This window comes from Triticum aestivum, chromosome 1B, assembly GCF_018294505.1.
Source record: "Triticum aestivum cultivar Chinese Spring chromosome 1B, IWGSC CS RefSeq v2.1, whole genome shotgun sequence".
NCBI lineage: Eukaryota > Viridiplantae > Streptophyta > Magnoliopsida > Poales > Poaceae > Triticum > Triticum aestivum.
In genome coordinates, this window is record NC_057795.1 from 195775231 (window position 1) to 195789845 (window position 14615).

Consider the following 14615-nt stretch of genomic DNA (forward strand, 5'->3'; position numbering starts at 1 on the left):
GCCAGTAGCCGGCCGCCAACCACCCCTGCTTCATCGAGGTGATCATCACGGCCTCTTTGCCACCACGACCGCAAGGTGTTTGACACTTTGCCCACAAAGGTATGGATAGTGGAGATGAATTTTTCTTCCACCACTTCATTTATTCGTCGGACGATTCGTCCTTGGATGATGAAGATCTTATGGTGGCTGCACTGGTCGTTCGCGACCACATTGAACGGCAGCTTCCTCGGTACAAGGGGTCACTCCCTGGCCGTGCTCCCAACCTGAACCACAACAGGGAGAGAGGCCACGCCTTGCTATATGCCGATTACTTTGCGAACACCCCGCTCTTCAAGCCGGATAAATTCCGTCGCCGTTTTCGTATGGCAAGGCATGTGTTCAATCGTATCCGAGAGGTAGTGGTTGCTCATGACCCATACTTCGAGTGCAAGATGGATGCCCTTGGCAAGCTTGGATTCTCCTCTTATCAGAAATGCACCGCGGCCATCCGCATGCTTGCATATGGAATTCCAGGTGATCTGATGGATGAGTATGTGCGTATGAGTGAGTCCACATGTTTGTTGTCACTGTACAACTTCTGCAAGGCCGTGGTGGCAGTGTTTGGCCCTGAGTACTTGAGGCAGCCAACTGCCGCTGATACAGAGAGATTGTTGGCGACCAACGCAGCTAGAGACTTTCCAGGCATGCTTGGCAGCATAGATTGTATGCACTGAGAGTGAAAGAACTATCCATTTGCTTGGCAGGGCCAGTACAAGGGGCGTGTTAAAGCGTGCACTGTCATATTAGAAGTGTTGGCTTCGCAGGATCTTTGGATATGACATTCTTTCTTTGGCATGGCAGGTTCTCACAATGATATCAATGTGCTGCAATATTCTCCAGTCTTCGCAAGGCTTGCAGAAGGCCACTCCCCACGTGTCAACTTTGAGATCAACGGCCACCAGTACAACAAGGGATACTACCTAGCTGATGGTATATATCCTCAGTGGTCAACTTTTGTGAAGACAATCTCAAACCCCCAAGGTGAGAAGAGAAAGAGATTTGCCCAAATGCAAGAGAGTGCTAGAAAGGATGAGGAACGTGCTTTTGGTGTGCTCTAATCCCGATGGTGCATCGTTCGAAACCCTGCGCTGACATGGGACGAAGGGAAGCTTTGGGACGTGATGACTGCTTGTGTGATCATGCACAACATGATTGTCGAGGACGAGCGTGATGACAGCATCTTCGACCAAGGATTTGATTTTCAAGGTGAAAATGTTGAGCCCCTGCACCAAGAACCGGCCACGTTTGAACATTTTGCCCAATTTCATCGTGAAATGCGTGATTGGCACACTCATTTGGATCTTCAAAATGACTTGGTTGAGCATGTGTGGACTCACATTGGCAACCAATAGATGTGTTGGTTCATTCAAGAGAATTTCGATATGGTTGTAAAACTATTTTATTAGAGAAAATTTTGATTGGATTGTAAAACTATTTTTATTTTCAGACAATTAATATTTGGATGTGCAAATTTGTTTTGAACATTGCAATATGAACATATGGGAATTTTTGGCCGTGGCGGACAGGATGGGGCCAAAGGATGGGTCAGCGCACTGGGCGCACGGCCACCGCATCCCAGGACAGGCCCGGACACGACCCCCATTGCCCTACCCAAACAGATAGAGTCGGGGAAAAATGGACGTTCGTTTGGGGTCGTGCACTGGAGTTGGCCTAAAACGCGAGCCCGAGCCACCGCACCCTCCCTTCCCACTCCCCTCCACTCACTGCCGCTAGTGGGCAAGGCCCACGCGGCATCAACTGTGGCGAGGCTGTCCCCTCGTGCAATCGTGTATCTTGCATGGCGAGGCTTCTGTTGGCGGGATGGCCTACGACGCCTCTCGGTGCCCGGAGTCAACTTGGTGGTGGTAGGTGGCGGCCATGTGTGGCATCTAGGCCTCCCTGCACGATTCTGGCCTGAGATTATGGTATGTTGTTGGAATATCGGTGCCCCTCTTTGAGCAGGGGGGGGGGGCTAGGGCTGGTTTGTCAGATCGGACGAGGACAACGTCATGAAGTTGTCTCCATCATGAAGGCGATGTCTTGGTTGCTCGTGGTGTCTACATTGTTGGAATTGAAGATGTTGGATGTGGTGGTTGGTTTAGAATTCTTCTAACGGCACGAGCATCCCGACAATGTACGCCGTCGCCGACGCTTTGTCTAATGGCTTTTTTCTCATGCCCGCCCGGATCCTGCAACCCTCTTAAGGTGTGTGTGTGGGGGGGGGGGTATGTTGATTCGGTCAGTTCTAGAGCCATGGTCGCGCGAAGGAGGTGCCTTACATTAGTCGTGATGCGGTCTAGGTGCCTTGTGACTTGTATCCTTGCCTTCACTACCTGGAATTTGGGCTAGGTGCCCCTACATGGTGGGCGCCTAGGCACCCTGTGGGCCCTCCTGGCCCAAGCCTAGTCCCCCTGGATGCTCATTGGTGCAAAAGTGGTCCTCGTACTTTTTATGGATGTTTTCCAAAGGTTTAAATTACCTATTTTTCATGAAAATACAAAACAATGGAAACTGGCACATGACATTCTATTAATAGGTTAGTCCAGATAAACTTCAAAACCTTTCTCTTAAGTTATGGAAATATGGCATGAACAATTAAAATATTAGGCGCGTTGGAGACGTATCAACATCTCTAAGCTTAATTCTTTCTCACACTTGAGCATATAAGATGATAAACAAAGATAATATTATTATGTGAATGCCATCCCAATGTAGATCAATACTTTGATAAGGTAATCTCAATCACTTAAATAGTTTATACACCCTATCTTAACAACCTTTTGAATAGTAATACCTAATGGGGAGGTCAAGATAACTCTGTCAAACACTCCATACTTTAAATGTGGATGTTATACAGGAAGCCAAACCATACTCTAGATCATGTAATGATTTTTTCCACCTTAGTTTTCCAAGAAAGATCTTTGACAAACCTTTGGATTAGCAAGTAAAACATGCTCAATTATCTCTTTTGTTTTCTTTCAATATAGACTATCGCTCAAGTGAGCAAAATTTTAGAACACCATCATTATAACTGAGCATAAAGAATATCAAGGCTTTAAGAAAATTTATTTGCTTTGGATTTTCACATGAATATCAAAGATTGTGACAACTTGATAAACAAGCCATACACATGATCATAGTAATCATTAGTCATGATCTTAAAGATTCAAGTCATGGTCGGGTTGGATTGTTTTGGCTCTCGAAATTGCATAAGACCTCGGATTTAGATGATCCAGTAAGTAAATTATTCACTACAATGAGGCGAAGAAAATTTATGTTGACATGTTTATATTTTGAGTTAATATTAATTGCATTTATTTCTATGCCAAAATCTGATGTCAACCATGCAGTCATCATTGATAGTTGGCCATGGATGGGTAAGAAATAAGGGATCAGTAATACTAGATTCTAATAATGTTTGTCTCCTCTTTGAGCAGGAGGGCCTGTAGGTGAAAAAGGCGAGCACCAACGGCCGCCTTTTGCAGATCTGGTCGAAGGAGCACTGCAACACAGTAGATTACCAGCATGCGATGGTGTGGTCGGTCGTGGATGCAATAGAGCCAAAGTCGAAGGATGCCAATGCTTTTTTAAAATGTCCAACAACTACTGTTTTCCATTATATGGGTGTGGGGTAGAGTAGGAAAAGTATGTACAATAGGGCACCAGAGGTGGCCAAAGGATAAAACCGAAAAGAAAGAGAGATAGCACAACTATGAAGCACAAAAAGGATCAAACTCTACTCTCTCGTCCTGGGTCCCCAAAAGTGGGTTGCATAAACTTTGCTCCCACTATCCTCCATTCTTCTAATGAGCATATGATTTTCCCGACAATCACCATGACTATAGAGATTTTTCGCTTGAAAATTATGTTGTTTCCTTCCAGCCATAGCTCCCAGATGACAAGAATCAATAGAGATTTTATTCCTTTCTTGCAATTGACAGGGGCAACATCAATGATATCTTCCTAGTAGCTTTGTGCTCTGTTGTGGTTGATCAAATTCCGGGGTTTGAGGTTTTCACATCCTTTCCATCTAGCAACTCCCCTCCATATTTCCACGGCGACTGGGCATTGCAAGAACAGGTGTGTGGATGTTTCCAAATTTCTAACACACAATGGATAGAAGTATTCATTGGGCCAGCCCCAACAGGCGATGAGCGCACCAAATCTTGTCATGTATGGCTAGCCAAACAAAAAAATTGCAGCGTGGTGGAGCCCATGCCCTCCATAATAGGCTGGGGAACTTAGAGGTTGCTCGTCCTGTGAACCGAAATATATATGTTGCTGCCGTGTTGTAGCAACCCAAAGTTGTGGTCTTCCACATAATTTGATTTTGCATGTGTTGCTGCAGCACATGGGGGTTATGATGACCCACAAGTATAGGGGATCAATTGTAGTCCTGTCGATAAGTAAAAGTGTTGAACCCAACGGGGAGCATAAGGAATAAATAAGCAGTTTTCAGCAAGTATTCTCTACAAGTGTTGTAAAGTAGTAGTGATAGATAGTTTGATAGCAAGATAATTTGTAGCAAGTAACCAAAGTAACAAGATGCAGCAAAGTGGCCCAATGCTTTTACTACAAAGGACGAGCCATAAGTACTTCTTATAGTGAGCAAAACGTTCTTGAGGACACATGGTAATTTTGTCTAGTTAACTTCATCATGTTTAGTTGATTCGTGTTCACTACTTTTGTAAGTTGCTATGAGGGTGCAATGGTGAAAGTGCAATCATGCCCTTAAACGTATTTTGATGTTGATGACAATATACACATAGGGGACTAACAGAGTTTGCCAAGTATATCTCAGGTTTTAGTCCCCCGGGATCCTATGTATGGATTATGACTACGGAAATATTTATCTTCCTCAAGAATGAAGAAACAAGTCTACTGTCTTAGGCCCTATGTTTGTTCTTGAGTATAGGGATCCCGCACTATTAAGAGGGGAGCATGGGATCTCGCGAAAGTCTTGCTCAAATGATATTCCTTAAATACTCATCTCCTGAACCCTGTCTCTGTCGGACGACCAACACATGTCGGTCGACCGGTATTCACCGGACGTCCGGTACTTTCTATATAGAGTCAAAACATTGGATTTCCGATGTCTATCGGATGTCCGACATTTTCTTCACAAAGCCCAAACGTCGGATTTCCGGTGTCCACCGGACGTCCGACACTTCCTTGTCAGAACCAAATCGTCGGACTTCTAGTCCCTGTCGGTCGTCCGGTGCCTACCGAGGCCTCGGACGTCCGGTATACACCGGTGTCCGGTACTTCCTATGCAATGCTAAATCGTCGGACTTCCGGTCCCTATCGGACGTCCGGTGTATGCCATGGCCTCAAACATCCGGTATGTCTCCGACGTCCGACGGCTACTGCACTCAGATTGGCCGCAACGACAACTTTGGGGGATACTATATATACCTCTCACCTATCCCGTGGGAGGTTTGACCATTCACTTTGAACTTTCTCAAGAACACTTTTCACTCTCTCTCTCACACACTCCTACACCAAATCTTAGATCCCTAAGGGATTTGAGAGCATTTGAGAGAAGTTGTCCACTCAAGTGATATATCCACTCCTTCCCCATCTTTGCACCCAAGGAATTCATGATTTGAGCAAGTCTTCAGCTTTCCCCCGTCATTCTTGTTACTCTTGGAGGTTGAAGACTCCTAGGCGGTAGGAGTCATTCGGAGAGGAATCGACCATTGTGATTACCCCCGGAAAGTTTGTGAGGGTTTGGAGACCACCCCAAGGTTTACCACTAGTGGTTGAGAAACGCATTTGTGGTGTTGTCAAAGGGAGAATAGGGTGAGCCTTCGTGGCGTCGGTGTGCCTTCGTGGTAACATCCACCTCTCTAACGGTGACGTAGCTGAAGGAAATATGCCCTAGAGGCAATAATAAAGTTGTTATTTATATTTCCTTATATCATGATAAATGTTTATCATTCATGCTAGAATTGTATTAACCGAAAACTTAGTACATGTGTGAATACATAGACAAAACATAGAGTACCTAGTATGCCTCTACTAGACTATCTCGTTAATCAAAGATGGTTATGTTTCCTAACCATAGACATGTGTTGTCATTTGATGAACGGGATCACATCATTAAGAGAATGATGTGACGGACAAGACCCATCCATTAGCTTAGCATTATGATCGTTACAGTTTCATTGCTATTGCTTTCTTCATGACTTATACATGTTCCTCAGACTATGAGATTATGCAACTCCCGAATACCGTAGGAACACCTTGTGTGCTATCAAACATCACAACATAACTGGGTGATTATAAATATGCTCTACAGGTGTCTCCAAAGGTGTTTGTTGGGTTGGCATAGATCGATAATAGGATTTGTCACTCCGTGTATAGGAGAGGTATCTCCGGGCCCTCTCGGTGATGCTCATCCTATAAGCCTTGCAAGTAATATGACTAATGAGTTAGTTGCGGGATGAAGCATTATAGAACGAGTAAAGAGACTTGCCGGTAACGAGATTGAACTAAGTATGATGATATCGACGATCGAATCTCAGGCAAGTAAAATACCGATGACAAAGGGAACAACGTATGTTGTTATGCGTTTTGACCGATAAAGATCTTCGTAAAATATGTAGGAGCCAATATGAGCATCCAGGTTCCGCTATTGGTTATTGATCAGAGATGTGTCTTAATCATGTCTACATAGTTCTCGAACCCGTAGGGTCCGCATGCTTAACATTCGATGACGATTTGTATTATGAGTTATGTGTTTTTTGATGACCGAAGTTTGTTCGGAGTCCCGGATGAGACCACAGACATGATGAGGAGTCTCAAAATGGTCAAGACATAAATATTGATATATTGGAAGACTATGTTTGGATACCAGAAAAAGAGTTCGGCATTTTTCGGGGAACCGAGGGGTTACCGGACCCCCTTGGGGAAGTTATGGGCCTAGATGGGCCATAAGGGAGTAGGAGAGGGAAGGCCAAAAGGTGGTGCATGCCCCTCCCCTTAGCGGTCCGACTGGACTAGGGAGAGGGAGCGCGGCCCCCTCTTTCCTTCCCCTCTCCCTCTCCTTCCCTCCTTCCCCCTCTTGGACTAGGAAAAGTGGGGGGGGGGGGAATCCTACTAGGTTTGGAGTCCTAGTAGGACTCCCACCCATGGTGCGCCTCCCCCTTGGCCGGCCTCCTCCTCCTCCCTCCTTTATATACAGGGGCAAGGGGGCACCCCAAAGCACAACAGTTGTTCTCTTAGCCGTGTGCGGTGCCCCCCCTCCACAGTTCAACACCTCGGTCATATCATCGTAGTGCTTAGGCGAGGCCCTGCGCCGGTAACATCATCAACACCGTCGCCACGGTATCGTGCTAACGGAACTCTCCCTCGTCCTCAACTGGATCAAGAGCTTGAGGGACGTCATCGTGCTGGACGTGTGCTGAACACGGAGGTGCCGTACGTTCGGTACTTGGATCGGTTGGATCGTGAAGATGTTCGACTACATCAACCATGTTACTAAACGCTTACGCTTTCGATCTATAAGGGTACGTGGACACACTCTCCCCTCTCGTTGCTATGCATCTCCTAGATAGATCTTGCGTGATCGTATGAATTTTTTTGAATTGCTACATTCCCCAACAGTGGCATCCGAGCCAGGTCTATGCATAGGTGTTTTATGCACGAGTAGAACACAAGGTGTTGTGGGCGATAATAGTCATATTGCTTACCACAAACGTCTTACTTTGATTCGGCGGTATTGTTGGATGAAGCGGCCCGGACCGACATTACATGACCGCGTTCATGAGACTGGTTCCACCGATGTGCTTTTGCACATAGGTCGCTAGTGGGTGTCTATTTCTCCAACTTTAGTTGAATCGAGTTTGAGTACGGCCGGTCCTTGTTGAGGGTTAAAACAACACACTTGATGAAAAACCGTTGTGGTTTTGATGCGTAGGTAAGAACGGTTCTTGCTAGAAGCCCGTAGCAGCCACATAAAACTTGCAACAACCAAGTAGAGGACGTCTAACTTGTTTTTGTAGGGCTTGTTGTGATGTGATATGGTCAAGACATGACGTGATATAAATTGTTGTATGAGATGATCATGTTTTGTAACAGAGTTATCGGCAACTGGTAGGAGCCATATGGTTGTCGCTTTATTGTATGAAATGCAATCGCCATGTAATTGCTTTACTTTATCACTAAGTGGTAGCGATAGTCGTAGTAGCAATAGTTGGCGAGACGACAACGATGCTACAATGGAGATCAAGGTGTCAAGCCGGTGACGATGGAGATCATGACGATGCTTCGGTGATGGAGATCATGAGCACAAGAAGATGATGGCCATATCATGTCACATATTTTGATTGCATGTGATGTTTATCTTTTTATGCATCTTATTTTGCTTAGTACAGTGATAGCATTATAAGATGATCCCTTACTAAATTTCAAGGTATAAGTGTTCCCCCTGAGTATGCACCGTTGCTACAGTTCGTCGTGCCGAGACACCATGTGATGATTGGGTGTGATAAGCTCTACGTTCACATACAACAGGTGCAAGCCAGTTTTGCATGTGAAGAATACTCAGGTTAAACTTGACGAGCCTAGCATATGCAGATATGGCCTCAGAACACTGAGACTGAAAGGTCGAACGTGAATCATATAGTAGATATGATCAACATAGTGATGTTCACCATTGAAAACTACTCCATCTCACGTGATGATCGGACATGGTTTAGTTGATTTGGATCACGTGATCATTTAGATGACTAGATGGATGTCTATCTAAGTGGGAGTTCTTAAGTAATATGCTTAATTGAACTTTAATTTATCATGAACTTAGTCCTGATAGTTTTTGCATGTCTATGTTGTTGTAGATCAATGGCCCGTGCTACCGTTCCCTTGAATTTTAATGCGTTCCTAGAGAAAGCTAAGTTGAAAGATGATGGTAGCAATTACACGGACTGGGTCCGTAACTTGAGGATTATCCTCATTGCTGCACAGAAGAATTACGTCCTAGAAGCACTGCTAGGTGTACCACCTGCGCTAGCAACTGCAGACATTGTGAATGCCTGGCAGACGCGTATTGATGACTACTCGATAGTTCAGTGTGCCATGCTTTACGGCTTAGAATTGGGACTTCAAAGACGTTTTGAACGTCATGGAGCATATGAGATGTTCCAAGAGTTGAAGTTAATATTTCAAGCAAATGCCCAAGTTGAGAGATATGAAGTCTCCAACAAGTTCTATAGCTGCAAGATGGAGGAGAATAGTTCTGTCAGTGAACATATACTCAAAATGTCTGGGTACCATAACCACTTGACTCAGCTGGGAGTTAATCTTCCTGATGATAGTGTCATTGACAGAGTTCTTCAATCACTGACACCAAGCTATAAAGGCTTCATGATGAACTATAATATGCAAGGGACGACAAAAACGATTCCCGAGCTCTTCGCAATGCTAAAGGTTGCGGACGACCACTAGTTTCAAGAAAAAGGGCAAAGGGAAGAAGGGCAACTTCAAGAAGAACAGCAAGCAAGTTGCTGCTAAAGGGAAGAAGCCTAAGTCTGGACCTAAGCCTGAAACTGAGTGCTTCTACTGCAAAGGGACTGGTCACTGGAAGCGGAACTGCCCCAAGTATTTGGTGGATAAGAAGGATGGCAAAGTGAAAGGTATATTTGATATACATGTTATTTATGTGTACCTTACTAATGCTCGTAGTAGAGCCTGGGTATTTGATACTGGTTCTGTTGCTCATATTTGCAACTAAAAAAAGGAGCTACGGATTAAATGAAGATTGGCTAAGGACGAGGTGACGATGCGCGTCGGAAATGGTTCCAGGGTCGATGTGATCGCCGTCGGCATGCTACCTCTACATCTACCTTTGGTATTAGTTTTAGACCTGAGTAATTGTTATTTGGTGCGTTGAGCATGAACATTATATCTGGATCTTGTTTGATGCGATACAGTTATTCATTTAAATCAGAGAATTATGGTTGTTTTATTGATATGAATAATATGTTTTATGGTCATGCACCCTTGTTGAGTGCTCTATTTTTATTGAATCTCGATCGTGGAGATACACATGTTCATAATATTGAAGCCAAAAGATGCAAAATTGATAATGATAGTGCAACTTATTTGTGGCACTACCATTTAGGTCATATTGGTGTAAAGCACATGAAGAAACTCCATGCTGATGTGCTTTTGGAATCACTTGATTATGAATCACTTGGTACTTGCGAACCAGGCCTCATGGGCAAGATGACTAAAACTCCGTTCTCTGGAACAATGGAACGAGCTACTGACTTATCAGAAATAATACATACTAATGTATGCGATCCAATGAGTGTTGAGGCTCGTGGCGGGTACCGTTATTTTCTTACCTTCACAGATGATTTGAACAGATATGGGTATATCTACTTAATGAAACATAAGTCTGAAACATTTGAAAAGTTCAAAGAATTTCAGAGTGAAGTGGAAAATCATTGTAACAAGAAAATAAAGTTTCTATGATCTGATCGTGGAGGCGAATATTTGAGCTATGAGTTTGGTATTCATTTAAAACAATGTGGAATAGTTTCGCAACTCATGCCACCTGGAACACCACAGCGTAATGGTGTGTCCGAACGTCGTAACCTTACTTTATTGGATATGGTGCGATCTATGATGTCTCTTACTGATTTACCGCTATCGTTTTGGGGTTATGCTTTAGAGACGACTGCATTCACTTTAAATAGGGCACCATCAAAATCCATTGAGACGACACCTTATGAACTGTGGTTTGGCAAGAAACCAAAGTTGTCGTTTCTTAAAGTTTGGGGCTGCGATGCTTATGTGAAAAAGCTTCAACCTGATAAGCTCAAACCCAAATCGGAGAAGTGCATCTTCATAGGATACCCGAAGGAAAGTGTTGGGTACACCTTCTATCACAGATCCGAAGGCAAGATATTCGTTACTAAGAATGGATCCTTTCTAGAGTAGGAGTTTCTCTCGAAAGAAGTGAGTGGGAGGAAAGTAGAACTTGATGAGGTAATTGTACCTTCTCCTGAATTGGAAAGTAGTTCATCATAGAAATCAGCTCCAGTGTTTCCTACACCAATTAGTGAGGAAGCTAATGATGATGATCATGAAGCTTCAGATCAAGTTACTACCAAACCTCGTAGGTCTTATAGAGTACGGTCCGCACCAGAGTGGTATGGTAATCCTATTCTGGAAGTCATGTTACTGGACCATGATGAACCTATGAACTATGAGGAAGCGATGATGATCCCAGATTCCGCGGAATGGCTTCAGGCGATGAAATCTGAGATGGGATCCATGTATGAGAACAAAGTGTGGACTTTGGTGGATTTGCCCGATAATCAGCAAGCCATAGAAAATAAATGGATCTTCAAGAAGAAGACTGACGCTGACGGTAATGTTACTATCTTCAAAGCAGAACTTGTTGCGAAAGGTTTTCGACAAGTTCAGGGAGTTGACTACGATGAGACTTTCTCACCCGTAGCGATGCTTAAGTCTGTCTGAATCATGTTAGCAATTGTCGCATTTTATGATTATGAAATTTGACAGATGGATGTCAAAACTGCATTCCTCAATGGATTTCTGGAAGAAGAGTTGTATATGATGCAACCAGAAGGTTTTGTCAATCCAAAGGGTGCTAACTAAGTGTGCAAGCTCCAACGATCCATTTATGGACTGGTGCAAGCCTCTCGGAGTCTGAATAAACGCTTTGATAATGTGATCAAAGCATATGGTTTTATGTAGACTTTTGGAGAAGCCTGTATTTACAAGAAAGTGAGTGGGAGTGAGGGAGTTCTGGATTAGGGGGTATCCGGACAGCCGGACTCTATACTTTGTCCGGACTATTGGAGCGTGAAGATACAAGATTCAAGACTACGCCCCGTGTCCGGATGGGACTCTCCTTTGCGTGGAAGACAAGCTTGGCGATTCGGATATTATATTTCCTTCCTTGTAACCGACTCCGTGTAAACCCTAGCCCTCTCCGGTGTCTATATAAACCAGAGAGTTTGGTCCTTAGAGGGACGATCACAATCATAATCATCATAGGCTAGCTTCTAGGGTTTAGCCTCTACGATCTCGTGGTAGATCAACTCTTGTACTAATCATATCATCAATATCAATCAAGCAGGAAGTAGGGTTTTACCTCCATCGAGAGGGCCCAAACCTGAGTAAACATTGTGTCCCTTGTCTCCTGTTACCATTAGCCTAAGACGCACAGATCGGGACCCCCTACCCAAGATCCGCCGGTTTTGACACCGACATTGGTGCTTTCATTGAGAGTTCCTCTGTGTCGTCGCTGCAAGGCTTGATGGCTCCTTCAATCGTCAACAACACGGTCCAGGGTGAGACTTTTCTCCCCGGACAGATCTTCGTGTTCGGCGGCTTCGCGCTGCGGGCCAATTCGCTTGGCCAACTGGAGCAGATCGACAGCTATGCCCCTGGCTACTAGGTCAGGTTCGGAAACCTGAACTACATGGCAGATATCCACGGATACTTGATCTTCAACGGATTCGGGCCTGTGCCAGGAGCGCCGAACAGCCACGATGAGCACGGCTTAGACCTCCTGTCGGACAATGCTCGGGATATCACCCCTGCAGTAGCCCCGGACCTAAATCCGAAGCAGACTGCGTTGCCCAAGGATGGGTGGATGGACCCCGCCCCGCAGGCCGCACACTCATCGGTGGTAGAGCCGAACATAGGCCTCACCCCTAAAGAAGCCTGTGATGCCACACCCCCGGACTCGTATCCGGTTGTAGGTTCCGGTCCACGTGCTCCCGAGCCTGCCGAGCCTGGTTGGGCTCAGGTGATGGAGCTCACCGTTGCGGATATCTTCCAGCACTCGGCCCTTGGCGACGTGCTGAATTCGTTAAAGTCTCTCTCCTTGTCAGGAGACTCATGGCCGAACTATGTCCGGCTCGAGTGGGAAGCAGGCGACGAAGGAATTCGTTACCCACCCACAACCCACTTCATTGCCACGATCGATGATTTAACCGACGTGCTTGACTTCGACTGTGAAGACATCGACGGTATGGACGACGATGAAGGAGAAGAACAAGAACCACCGCTCACAGGGCGGTGGACAGCCACCTCCTCATATGATATACATACGGTGGATACTCCGAAGGAAACCAATGGCGATGAGGCAACAGAGGATAACCCCTCAGGGAAGAAAGCAAAGCATGGGCATCGTCAACGCCGCTCCAAGCCCCGCCACAACAATACTGGCACAGGAGACGAAAACAATCCAGATGGTGCCAAAGATGAATACAACCCTGATCAGCCTGCCTTCAAGCAGGCCGGACTGGCCACGGTTGGATACTTGGAGAGGAACAACTATATCCCCCCCTCCGAAGACGAGGTAAGCCTCGGCGATGCCGAATTCGGCGTGCCTGAGGATCCCGTGGAACAAGTTCGCTTCAAGTGACGGCTCATGGCCACAGCGAGGAGCTTGCAAAGGAAACAACGACAGCTCAAAGCTGACCAAAATTTGCTCGTGGACAGATGGACCAAGGTACTGGCCACCGAGGGATACGGACTCGACCGCCCCGACAAATGGCACACACGGCATAATTTGCTACCTCAACCTAAGAAGGAGAACCTAAGGCACATACCCCGACGTCAACATACCACCACGGTCCAAGAAAATACGAAGGATACACGAGGAGGCATCCTCAAGCCTCGGCGCAATCATCATAAACATCAAGTCAGGGAAGTTGGTGCTGAATTCAGCAGTCCCCAGCCCGGTCAGCGAAAAAAGAACAGCCCAGGCCCATCCGGCCCAGGCAGCATGCTCGATCAACCATGTGAAATTCATGGTACCCCCAGAAGGGCGGCTAAGCATACCAATAGAGAATGCAGGATCTTCCAAACAAAACGGCCGATCTTGCACCAGAAACAATGAAGGGAGGTCTCGAACAACAAAGGACCAGTCAAACATGGTGAGGAAGATCCCTTCACAGTACAAAAATACGGCCGATCATCTCTAATTACATCGACCGTCCGGACAACACCAGCCATAGCAATTTTATTGCACTCACTATCTACCCAGTAGCTTGGGGGCTCCATTTTACACGAGGCCCCACAGGCATAAAACTATCAATAACATCTCCTCAAAGATGCAAGGTGCAAAGGCCAAGTTTTAACTGACCCACCACACTAATGGTTGTCTTCGGATCATCAAAGAAATACCACACCGAAGAATAAGTCTTCGGCATTATCCCGTTATATAGTAGTTACCACATACTATCGGGACAAACCACGTTGGCTAGATTCAACGAGGTACAACATCAGGCCAGTCCCGCGTGACATAGTCACAACCATGGGCAAGGTCAAATCCCACCCTTAGAGTGGAAATCATACCGCCGCCGAAATAGCGAGTCGTGCTCGTTTATCAAATTTTGATTCGGCAGCCAAACACCCGGACACCAATTGAGGAATCCGAACTACTTTATGGCGTGGTTCAGCCAGGCTCTGCTCAGGCACCCGCGGTTCAACCACAACGATATATGCAGCTGCCTTTAAGCATTTGTCTTTACAGACTAACTTTGGCGCAGAACAGGACTGGCGACGCGAAATCAGCTGGGACACAC